Source organism: Bubalus bubalis, chromosome 11 (assembly GCF_019923935.1).
Source record: "Bubalus bubalis isolate 160015118507 breed Murrah chromosome 11, NDDB_SH_1, whole genome shotgun sequence".
NCBI classification, from domain to species: domain Eukaryota; kingdom Metazoa; phylum Chordata; class Mammalia; order Artiodactyla; family Bovidae; genus Bubalus; species Bubalus bubalis.
Genome location: NC_059167.1, coordinates 99,604,132 through 99,616,477, shown reverse-complemented (window position 1 = coordinate 99,616,477; position 12,346 = coordinate 99,604,132). Strand labels below are relative to the sequence as shown.

Sequence of the window (12,346 nt, the reverse complement as noted above, 5' to 3'; positions counted from 1 at the left end):
CAAAGGTGCTTGAGGAAGAGATGAGGGATTCCCCACAGGTGGTGCAGTGGTAAAGAGTCCACCCGCAGTGCAGTAACCATGGAGACACGAGTTCAACCCCTCACTTGGGAAGATGCCCTGGAGAAGGAAATGGCAACCCACTCCAGTATTCTTGCCTGGGGAATTCCACGGACAGAGGAGCCTGGTGGGCTGCAGTCCTTGGTGTCACAAAGAGTCGGATACGATTGAGTGACTAAGCGACAACACCATCCACAACCTGGGCAGGCTCTTTCAGTGCTCGTTGCTCTGTTGCCTCAGATGCTTACTTTCAAGGATGAATCATAAAAATGGACTAATGGCACCAAAATCACCAGTTGTCATTTGCATGAGGTGAAGCTCCACCTGAGAGCTTTGCAGTCCTCTAACACCTCAAAAGCAAACACAGAAACACACACACAAAGTTTATCTGGAAAAATTAAGAGCAACCTCAATGGTAATCAAAAGGAGTTAGTAAAATCATCAGCGACTTTTAGGCTATAGCCTTGTGATTTTGGTAATGAGAAACAGGTGGCATCATCATTTCTGAATGACTGATACCAGACATCATGGCTCCTCTTTTTCATTTGAAACCAAGATCAGAGAGAAGTCTTACTTATTGCCTCCATATAATCTAGAGCCTGAGAAGGAGGAGAAATGTCCTTGTTTGATGACAGGACAGTTTTGCTTTGCCAAGAGTGTAACTTGGATAGAATTAATGAAATATTTCAGTTTTTCTAAAGAACTAGGTTCACGGGTTGTGTTGTACAGGAAACCAGCAAGGCAACAATCATTTAAGAGTTTATTTCTACTGGAGTACAGACTTGTCAGCTGTAACCAGGATCCCAGCCTCAGGATAGAAATTCTAATCACTTTTTATCTTCTCTGCCACAATGAATAAGAATAAAATTTCTAACGGGTGATTTTTTTTTAAGTGGAAAATATACTTTATATTCAGCTGTGAGAGAGAAATCAGTAGCTAGATAAAGAATAGCAAAGGAGAGTTACTTTTCTTTCTTCTCTGTGAAACATATTCCTTAGGTTCTGTAACACAAAACACTTTCAGCAGGATTGTGGATGGAGACTAAGATGGGAAGGGATCATGCTGTCTCCAGGCTTTAAAATAGTCAGGTGCTGTCACTACGTTTGTAGCAACAAATCAGATTAGAACCCCAGACAGGAAACTGTTAGGAGACCTCCTTTTACATTCCTTCCTTGAGCCACTCTCTCTGCCTATGAAAACGTCCACCTGTGTTTCTGCACAGTTAGTTCCTGGGGGTCGGGGGACACACACACACCCTGCCCCCCACCCCCAGCCCCACCCTGCCTCCAAGGAGGGAAAGGCGTTAAGGACGTTTTCTCATCGCCAACTAAAAGTCACCCATGGCCTTCACATATTTGAAAACTAGCTCTGTAAGCAATTTTAGAAGCTTTCTTGCCCCTTTATGTTAGAAAAGGGATGTAAATTTGCCCTGAAATAATTCTGTTTGGGCTGAAAATTTTCAGGAGTTTTTAATGCCTAGAATTAGACTAAGAAATAAACAAGATTCAGGGTTCCATCATCTAGAATTGGAAGCATGTTTATTAACTAGGCTGCTATCCAAACTATAATTGGGCAAATGTAGCTTTTGGTTCTTTTTAATTTTAATATAGAACTTAGTTAGTTTATTGAAAGGAATGTTAAGTTAGGTCTAATGGATTCACTTCAACTGGGATTCTCCTCTCTGTCTGTGGTTTTCAAACATTCTTGATTTAGTGACTCATTTGTTTCAGCCAGTAACTTCCCCTTTCTCTCTTCAGTCTACTATTGTTACACCAAGAAAAGAAAATAGTTTAAAATTTCAACAGTGTGAGAAAAAATAAAAAACAGTAACTTATTTTCTTAGTTTTGGTCAGAGAAAAGAGACTGCACCTATATATAGGGAATGCTTGACTATTAGCACATGACTCTGTAATCCGTGACAATGCTCAACTGCTTAGATGCAATTGTAATCATTTTTGGAAGATTTAATTTGGCAGATCTCAAAGTGTCCCCAAAGCCAGTATGATGTATTAACTCCTTAGGACAGGGTGTCTCAGACGAATCAGAATGATTTGAGGTTCTAATCAAAAAGATAAATTCCTGAGCATCACTCCAGATTTTTTAAATAAAATCATTAAGATGCTATCAATAGATGCAGAACGAACTTTAGACAATATTCAACATCAACTCAATAAATTTCTGATTAAACTCGGAAAAGCGGAAAACTTCCTCAATTTAATAAAGACTATCCAGAACCACTTACAGCACCTAAATTAATGAGCAAGTTTGTAGAATACTAGGTTGATATACAAAAGTAAATTGCTTTTCTGTATACCTGCAGTGAACAAGTAGAATTTGAAATTAAAAACTAAATACCATATACCTTAGCTCCCCCCAATACTAAATACTTAGAAATAAGTATTAAGAAATTATTATATTTTACATTTTATTATATTATTATAATATAATACATTATATTATATGTATATAATTAGAAATAAAACAATAAAATATGTGCAATATCTATATGAAGAAAACTAAAAAACTCTGATGAAAGAAATCAAAGAATAAATTTAGAAAGAATCAATGCTTATTGGTGGGAAAACTCAGTATTGTGAAGATGTCAGTTCTTCCTAACTTGATTTTTGGATTCAATGCAATTCTAATAAAAATCACAGGAAGTCATTTTGTGGATATTGACAAACTGACTGTAAAGCTTATACAGAAAGGTAAAAGACCCCGAACAGTCAACAGAACATTGAAGGAAAGATCAAAGTTGGAGGACTGACATTACCTGGCTTCAAGAATTTCCTACAAGCTACATTGATTGAGAAAGTGTGATATTGGTGAAAGAATTGACAAATAGATCAATTGAACAAAATGGAGAGCCCAGAAACAGCCCCCGCTGTAAATTCAGTCAACTGATCTTTTACAAAAGAGCAAAGGTAATACAATGGAGAAAAGACAGTCTTTCAACAAAAGGTACTAGAACAACTGGACATCCACAGGCAAAAAATAAAATACTTAGGAATATATCTACCTAAAGAAACTGAAGACCTATATTCAGAAAACTATAAAACACTGGTGAAAGAAATCAAAGAGGACACTAATAAATGGAGAAATATACCATGTTTATGGATCAGAAGAATCAATATAGTGAAAATGAGTATACTACCCAAAGCAATCTATAGATTCAATGCAATCCCTATCAAGCTACCCACAGTATTCTTCACAGAGCTAGAACAAATAATTTCACAATTTGTATGGAAATACAAAAAACCTCGAATAGCCAAAGCAAACTTGAGAAAGAAGAATGGAACTGGAGGAATCAACCTGCTTGACTTCAGGCTATACTACAAAGCCACAGTCATCAAGACAGTATGGTACTGGCACAAAGACAGAAATATAGATCAGTGGAACAAAATAGAAAGCCCAGAGATAAACCCACACACCTATGGACACCTTATCTTTGACAAAGGAGTCAAGAATATACAATGGCGAAAAGACAATCTCTTTAACAAGTGGTGCTGCGAAAACTGGTCAACCACTTGTAAAAGAATGAAAGTAGAACACTTTCTAACACCATACACAAAAATAAACTCAAAATGGATTAAAGATCTAAACGTAAGACAAGAAACTATAAAACTCCTAGAGGAGAACATAGGCAAAACACTCTCCGACATACATCACAGCAGGATCCTCTATGACCCACTTCCCATAATATTGGAAATAAAAGCAAGAATAAACAAATGGGATCTAATTAAACTTAAAAGCTTCTGCACAACAAAAGAAACTATAAGCAAGGTGAAAAGAGCCTTCAGAATGGGAGAAAATAATAGCAAATGAAGCAACTGACAAACAACTAATCTCAAAAATATATAAGCAACTCCTGCAGCTCAATTCCAGAAAAATAAACGACCCAATCAAAAAATGGGCCGAAGAACTAAATAGACATTTCTCCAAAGAAGACATACAGATGGCTAACAAATACATGAAAAGGTGCTCAACATCACTCATTATCAGAGAAATGCAAATCAAAACCACAATGAGGTACCATTTCACGCTAGTCAGAATGGCTGTGATCCAAAAGTCTACAAGCAATAAATGCTGGAGAGGATGTGGAGAAAAGGGAACCCTCTTGCACTGTTGGTGGGAAGGCAAACTAGTACAGCCACTATGGAGAACAGTGTGGAGATTCCTTAAAAAACTGAAATAGAACTGCCATATGACCCAGCAATCCCACTGCTGGGCATACACACCGAGGAAACCAGAATTGAAAGAGACACATGTACCCCAATGTTCATCGCAGCACTGTTTATAATAGCCAGGACATGGAAGCAACCTCGATATCCATCAGTAGATGAATGGATAAGAAAGCTGTGGTACATATACACAATGGAGTATTACTCAGCCATTAAAAAGAATTCATTTGAATCAGTTCTAATGAGGTGGATGAAACTGGAGCCTATTATACAGAGTGAAGTAAGCCAGAAAGAAAAGCACCAATACAGTATACTAACGCATATATATGGAATACAGTATACTAACACATATATATGGAATTTAGAAAGATGGTAACGACAACCCTGTATGCGAGACAGCAAAAGAGACACAGATGTATAGAACAGTCTTTTGTACTCTGTGGGGTGGGGCATAATTTGGGAGATTGGCATTGAAACATGTATACCATGATATAAGAAACGAATTGCCAGTCCAGATTTGATGAAGGATACCGGATGCTTGGGGCTGGTGCACTGGGATGACCCAGAGGGATGGTATGCGGAGGGAGGTGGGAGGGGGGTTCAGGATTGAGAACACGTGTACAGCCGTGGCGGATCATATTCATGTATGGCAAAACCAATACAATATTATAAAGTAATTAGCCTCTAATTAAATTAAATAAATTTTAAAAATGCATAATTAAAAAAATAAATAAATCAAGACTTGTCCTTATGTCCCTCACAAAATTAATTCAAAATGGATCATAGACCTAAATGTAAAATGCAAAACTATAAATATCCTAGAGATAACATATGAAAATCTAGATGGCCTTAAGTTTTAGATATAATATCAAAGGACAATTCATAAAGAATTGATAAGTTGGATGTCATTGAAATTAAATTTTTTTCCTGCTCTGTGAAAGACACTATGAAGAGAATGAAAAGATAAGCCACAAACCAGGAGAAAATATCTGCAAAAGACATGTCTGATAAGCAAATATTATCCAAAATATCTCTGCTAAGTCAGTCATGTTGATGCTCTCTGACCCCCTCGACTGTAGCTGCCAGGCTCCTCTGTCCATGGAATTTTCCAGACAAAAATACTGGAGTGGGCTGCCATTTCCTACTTCAAGGGGTCTTCCCAACCCAGGTTTCAAACACACATCTCTTGGATCTCCTTCATTGGCGGGTGGATTTTTTTCCACTGTTCCACCTGGGAAGCCACCCATAACATACAAAGTATATTAAAATTGAACAATAAGATCCAACAATCTGATTTTTAAAAAGGCCAAAGACTTTAATAGATGCCTTACCAAAGAAGGAACAGATGTCAACTAAGCATGTGAAAAAAATATTCAACATCATATGTCATCAGGTAAATGCATATTAAAACAATGAAATACCATTTCACATCTGTTAAATGGTCAAAATCCAGAACCTAAAGCTGGACATCTAAATCTGAAGAGGACATAGAGCAACCAGAATTCTCATGCATTGCTGGTGGGAATGCAAAACAGTGCAGCAACTTTGGAAAAGAGTTTGTTGGTTTCTTACAGAAAACTAAATATATTCTTACCATGTGATTCAGCAATTACACTCCTTGGTATTTACCAAAGGAGTTGAAAACACATCCACACAAAATCCTGCACACAGGTGTTCAGAGCAGTTTTACAACTGCTGAAACTTTGAAGCAACCTAGAGGTCCTTCCAAAATGAATGGATAAATAAATTGTGGTTCTTACAATAGAATATTATTCAGTGCTGCAAATAAATGAACTATCAAGCCATGACAAGAAATGGAGGAACCCTAAAGGTATATTACTAAGTGAAATAAGTCTGAAAAGGCTGCATAATGTAGGATTCCAGCTATATGACATTCTGGAAAAGGCAAAACTATGGAGACAGTAAAAAGATCAGTGGTTTCCAGTGGGAAGAGAGGGATGAATAGGTAGAGCACAGAAGATTTTTAGGGCAGTGAAACTGCTGTGTATAATCCTGTGACGATGCATGCGTATCACTATACATTTGTCCACCACTCCAGTGAGTATATTGATATTGAGGGAGACTATGCATGTGTTGCAGTGGGGAGTCTATGGAAAATATCTGTACCTTCCACTCAATTTTCCTGTGAACCTAAAATTCTAAATTGTGTCTTTTAAAAAAACAACCAGGGAACAAAATCACTGGGTTTGCATCAAATATAGACTGTTTCAGGGTCAGCAAACATTTTTTGTAAAGGGTAAAGTATGGTCTTTAGTGTACATACTTTTTTTTTTTTGACAATTCCTCAAAAATGTGAAAACAATTGCCAGCTGATGATCCTTAAAAATGAAGTGGCAATTTGGATTAGGCCACAGCTTGCCAATCTCTGAACTGTGTAATTAGAAACATTGGTCTTTCAGAAAAAGTTCCGAATGCTAACTTTGCAAATAGATAAAATATTTTTGAGTACCTCCTGGTCTAACAAATAATAGATTAGAAATCTATATTCTGATTAAAATGGTGTTGTTGAGTGATGTATTATCCACCTTCTTCAATCTAACAATATTGGACAAAATATTTTAAACATATACTTGAAGTATATGGAGCTTCCCTGGTGGCTCAGTTGGTAAAGATTCCACCTGCAATGCGGGAGACCTGGGTTCAAACCCTGGGATGGGAGGATCCCCTGGAGAAGGGAAAGGCTACCCGCTCTAGTATTCAGATGTAGTACTTAGATGCTCCATCACTATGACAATGAGCAAAAGGAGAGAGGAGTCTTACCCAAGAAGAGGAAAACAAAACTTCATGAAAGGTGGCTGATAAACTCAGTAAGCAGGTGAACTGTCATTCAGTGAAATACATATATTAAGGCAATCTTCCAAAACAGATTTTAAAAAAACAAGTATCTTTGAAATCTTAAAAGGGATACAGGAATTCATATGTGCTTGCATGCTAAGTCTCTTCAGTCGTGCCTGACTTTGTGCAATCCCTTTCCATGGGATTCTCCAGGCAAGGATACTGGAGTGGGTGGCCATGCCCTTCTCCAGATCTTCCAGACTCAGGGATTGAACTTGTATCTCTTATGTGTTGGCAGACAGGTTCTTTACCACTTGTGCCACCTGGGAGGCCTGATAAAGGAATAAGTTATACTTATAAAATAAGAAAAGGTAATTATGAATTACAGACAGATGTGACTCAAGAATAGGGAAAACAAAACAGAACAAATTAGAGATTCCGGAATTGAAAATTACTGTCATGTTTTAATTAATAGATGAACGTAATCAAAGAGATAATCAGTTGAAGACCAGAGCAAAACTCTGAAAGTTTGAGAAAAAAGTGAAAATGAAATTAAAGACCTAAATCATAAAATAGATTGAGAAATTCTAACATATACCTAATATATGTTCCAAAAATAAGAAATGTGGCAATGGGAAAGAGGCTAGATTTTAAGAAATGAGACAGTGTCTTCTTGGTAAATATTAGAAATAAAAGTTCAGTCAGTCCTAAATACAGTATAGCAACACTGCCACCCTGTATGACACTTTTGGATGAAATAGAAAACAGTTCCTTCTGTCCATACTGTCCATTAATTTCATGATTGGATGAGGAGCCCATGGCCTAGGTTTTGCCTCTAGTTGCTCCCCTAGCCATATTCCTTTGAAAAGGGCAAGAACACCCTGTTCAAAGACCCTGTTCTCCAACACCACAGTTTAAAAGCATCAATTCTTCAGCACTCAGCTTTCTTTATAGTTCAACTCTCACATCCATACATGACTACTGGAAAAACCATAGCCTTGACTGTCAAATGCACCTTTGTTGGCAAAGTAATGTCTCTGCTTTTTAATATGCTGTCTAGATTGGTCATAGCTTTTCTTCCAAGGAGTAAGCGTCTTTTAACTTCATGGCTGCAGTCACCAACTGCAGTGATTCTGGAGCTCCCCAAAATAAATTCTGTCACTGTTTCCATTGTTTTCCCATCTATTTGCCATGAAGTGATGGGACCAGATACCATGATCTTAGTTTTCTGAATGTTGAGCTTTAAGCCAACTTTTTCACTCTCCTCTTTGACTTTCATCAAGAGGCTCTTTAGTTCTTCTTCGCTTTCTAACATAAGCGTGGTTATCATAACCTGCATATCTGAGGTTATTGATATTTCTCTTGGCAATCTTGATTCCAGCTTGTGCTTCATCCAGCCCTGCATTTTGTGTGATGTATTCTGCATATAAGTTAAATAAGCAGGGTGACAATATGCAGCCTTGACGAACTCCTTTCCCGATTTAGAACCAGTCTGTTGTTCCATGTCCAGATCTAACTGTTGCTTCTTGACCTGCATACAGATTTCTCAGAAGCAGGTCAGGTGGTCTGGTATTTCCATCTCTTTCAGAATTTTCCACAGTTTGTTGTTATCCACACAGTCAAAGTCTTTGGCATAGTCAATAAAGCAGAAGTAGATGTTTTTCTGGAACTCTCTTGCTTTTTCTATGACCCAACAGATATTGCCAATTTGACCTTTCATTCCTCTGCCTTTTCTAAACCCAGTTTGAACATATGGAATTTTACAGTTCACTTACTGTTGAAGTCTGACTAGGAGGATTTTGAGCATTACTTTGCTGGCATGTCAGATGAGTGCGATTGTGTGGTAGTTTTTTTTTTTTTTTTCCCCCATATGTGTATGATAATGTGTGCTTGAAGTCAGTGGAATAAAACTCTTTAAATGCTGAGGGAAAAGGATTCACATCCTGAGGCATGGTATAGCAACTAAAATTGTCATTCAGAAGTAAGGATGAAATAGTTTTAGTGTTAGTTGCTCAGTTGTGTCTGACTCTTTGTGACCCCATGGCCTTTAGCCTGCCAGGCTCCTCTGCCCGTAAGATTTCCCTGGCAAGAATACTGGAGTGGGTTGCCATTTTCTTCTCCAGGGGATCTTCCTGACCCAGCAGTTGAACCAGGGTATCCTACATATAAAGGCTGAGTCTTTACCATCTGAGCCACCATGAAAGCCCATAAATAGTGTTGGGCAACATCTAATAGAATTTATCTCTTACAGATTCTTGCTGAGAGAACTACAAAAGGATGGACTCCAGCAAAAGAATAAGTGAATCTAAGGAATGGAGTGGGATATAAGCAACAACAGTGAGTAAAACATGTACATTTAGTTCTAATGTAACACGGTATTTTTTTTTCTTTTTTTTTTTAAGGGATATATATATATATTTTTTTATTATGTTTTAATTTTATTTTATTTTTAAATTTTACATAATTGTATTAGTTTTGCCAAATATCAAAATGAATCCGCCACAGGTATACATGTGTTCCCCATCCTGAACCCTCCTCCCTCCTCTCTCCCCATACCATCCCTCTGGGTCGTCCCAGTGCACCAGTCCCAAGCATCCAGTATCATGCATCGAACCTGGACCGGCAACTCGTTTCATACATGATATTTTACATGTTTCAATGCCATTCTCCCAAATCTTCCCACCCTCTCCCTCTCTCACAGAGTCTTATTGAGAAAAAAAAATGTTAAACTTAGCTGAGTTTACTTCAGTTACACCCTCCTCTCTGCCTGTGTTTCAACTATTTTCAGTATAGTGACTTGCTCTTTATTGACCATTACGTGTCTGTTTCTCCTGCTAGCTAACTACCACTACACTAAGAAAAGGAAAACAGTTGCTATTTAAATAATATAAGAGGATGAAAACCAGAAAGTATTTGTCTTTATAAGCCTTGGGTAGGCTTACCTAGTGCTTAGATAAGTTCCTCTCATGTAAAAGGTGATCAATTTATTTATTGAGTGAATAATATATTCTCTTTTCCAGCCCGTGCTAAGATTAGTGATCAGAGGTTCATATCCTTAGTTTGTTTTTCTCAGAAGACAGTGATAAAAATGAAGCTATAGTTAAAACATGTTACAAAGTCTACATTTTTCAAGAACTTTTGGCAAAGAATAATTTTGGGGGAGACAGTTTTCTGAGAGTTCTCTTTTAGGTCTTAAATAAATCTTAGGTTTAAAAAAATCTTGACTTTTATCTGAGCAACAATGAAAATCTGGTTCTTGATTGGAAAGGAGGTAGGTATTTTAAAGATAAATTCTTAAAGTATTCTTTCAGGATACGTCACCCAGTTATTTTTCCATAAAAAAGGCAGACAAGGTCCTCACCATCATTCCAGAAGCACTTTCTGTCCAGGCTGTGTGCTGCCCTAGTATTTCTTTAGGGAAATCTCTGAAATGGCCTGGCAGCTCCAATCTGGTGATCAGATCATCATCTTGGCAGAGTGATGGTCATTTCCTTACACTTTTGCTCCATACCCAGCTTGCCAATCAGTAGTTGGGTATATTTAAGGTACCAGCACTAACAGTCAAGGTCCCTTACTTAATTTTATGATTACCTTAGAAAGGGCTTTTGTCCATATGCTCATGTTTGCCAAGGGTGTGTGACACATTGTTAAAAGCCAGACTTTTCATGAGGCAGGTGGGTCTAGTCCCCAGATCTGTATTATTTGGTACTTCTTGGTGAGCCAGCTATGGAAAAGTCCAGGTCTTGTATATGTTGTGTTGTTTCATCATCTGGGGTTTTTGATTCTTAAAACTTGTTATGTGGCTGCCGGCTAAAATTGAGTTGCTGATCTAGCATCAGGATAAAAGCCAGGCCTCATTCATGTTGAAGTCTTTTCTGTTTTCACACCTACCATCTTTCAGACTACTAATAGCTAGTTAGCATCCACTTATTTTTTACAAAAATAAAACAGAAACCTGTTGTTGTTCAGTCGCTATGCTGTGTCTGACTCTTTGCAACCCCATAGACTGCAACCCGCCAGGCCTCCCTGTCCCTTGCCATCTCGTAGAGTTTGCCCAAGTTCATATCCTTTGAACATACACCTGTTAAATATCTAATCAGTTTTTGCTCTCTTTTTGCTACCTATTTAAAAGAAAATGTATAATATAGATCAAGAGTTAAAGAAATATAAAAACAATTATACTTCAATTGATAGCATCCATTTGACATTAACATTTTCCTAGTTTAGGATAGAAAAATAACTCTTATTTACTGTGATGAAAAGATTTCCAAAGACATAAAGTTTGGGGCTTCAGAAAAACTTTAGAGAAAAATTTTATGGAAATGCTTTTGTTTACCTTTTCAAACTCATTTCTTTGAAATTATGAGACAGAGGGGACCATGTCCATTTTCCTTTAACTGTATTTTGCAGTGTTTCAATTAAGTACATAATATACAATATTTTTCACCTGCAATGAAATCAGTGGTTATTTTAACAGTAAGACAGAAGGCTCACTGAGAATTTGAAAACAGCCATGGTAAGTAGGGAAGTATATTATTCAGAGTCTACTTAGGTGATAGAAGTAATTTTAACAGGAGAATTTAATATAAAACATGGTCATCCAGGAATTGGACATCTGGCAAAAGGAACACTAAGATTTCATAGACTGTCCCTAGAGCTGAGAAAGTTAAGGGAACAGCTTAGAATTATCAAAAATTAAAATTTTGGCTGAGGAACACACAGAGCTTGGGCTCAGACTTCTGAGAGGGTGGGGCCAAGCTGTGTTAGAGCCTTGGGAAAGGCACTGAGGTGCTGCACAAGTGTGGGAGCGCGACCTTTATGGAGGGGGTACCAGCTGGCTGCATCTGGGGCCAGCGAGAAACCACAGTGAGGTGGGTCCTGCCAATGCTACTGGAATCAGCTATACTACTGGAATAACCAGCCAAAGGTGCCTCTTTGTTGGATGGTAATAACTTCTATGCAGAGTACATCATGAGAAATGCTGGGCTGGAAGAAGCACAAGCTGGAATCAAGATTGCCAGGAGAAATATCAATAATCTCAGATATGCAGATGACATCACCCTTATGACAGAAAGTGAAGAGGAACTATAAAGCCTCTTGAGGAAAGTGAAAGAGGAGAGTGAAAAAGTTGGCTTAAAGCTCAACATTCAGAGAACAGAGATCATGGCATCTGGTCCCATCACTTCATGGGAAATAGATGGGGAAACAGTGGAAACAGTGTCAGAGTTTATTTTTGGGGGCTCCAAAATCACTGCAGATGGTGACTGCAGCCATGAAATTAAAAGACGCTTACTCCTTGGAAGAAAAGTTA

The 12,346-nt window shown here is 37.8% G+C and overlaps 1 protein-coding gene and 1 long non-coding RNA gene across 3 annotated transcripts in view; one reads left to right on the top strand and one right to left on the bottom strand.

Annotated features, from left to right (window-relative positions):
- The window catches only part of KCNN2 (potassium calcium-activated channel subfamily N member 2), a 583,536-nt gene that overhangs the window by 235,294 nt on the left and 335,896 nt on the right, over positions 1–12,346 (top strand). For both annotated transcript variants that reach the window (XM_044925506.2, XM_044925504.2), the window contains one exon: positions 9,287–9,372. The gene's annotated coding sequence lies outside the window, so the exon portion shown is untranslated. The remainder of the gene's footprint in view (positions 1–9,286; positions 9,373–12,346) is intronic.
- Positions 1–12,346, bottom strand: part of LOC112587942 — a 65,495-nt gene that overhangs the window by 29,735 nt on the left and 23,414 nt on the right. The window lies entirely within an intron of this gene.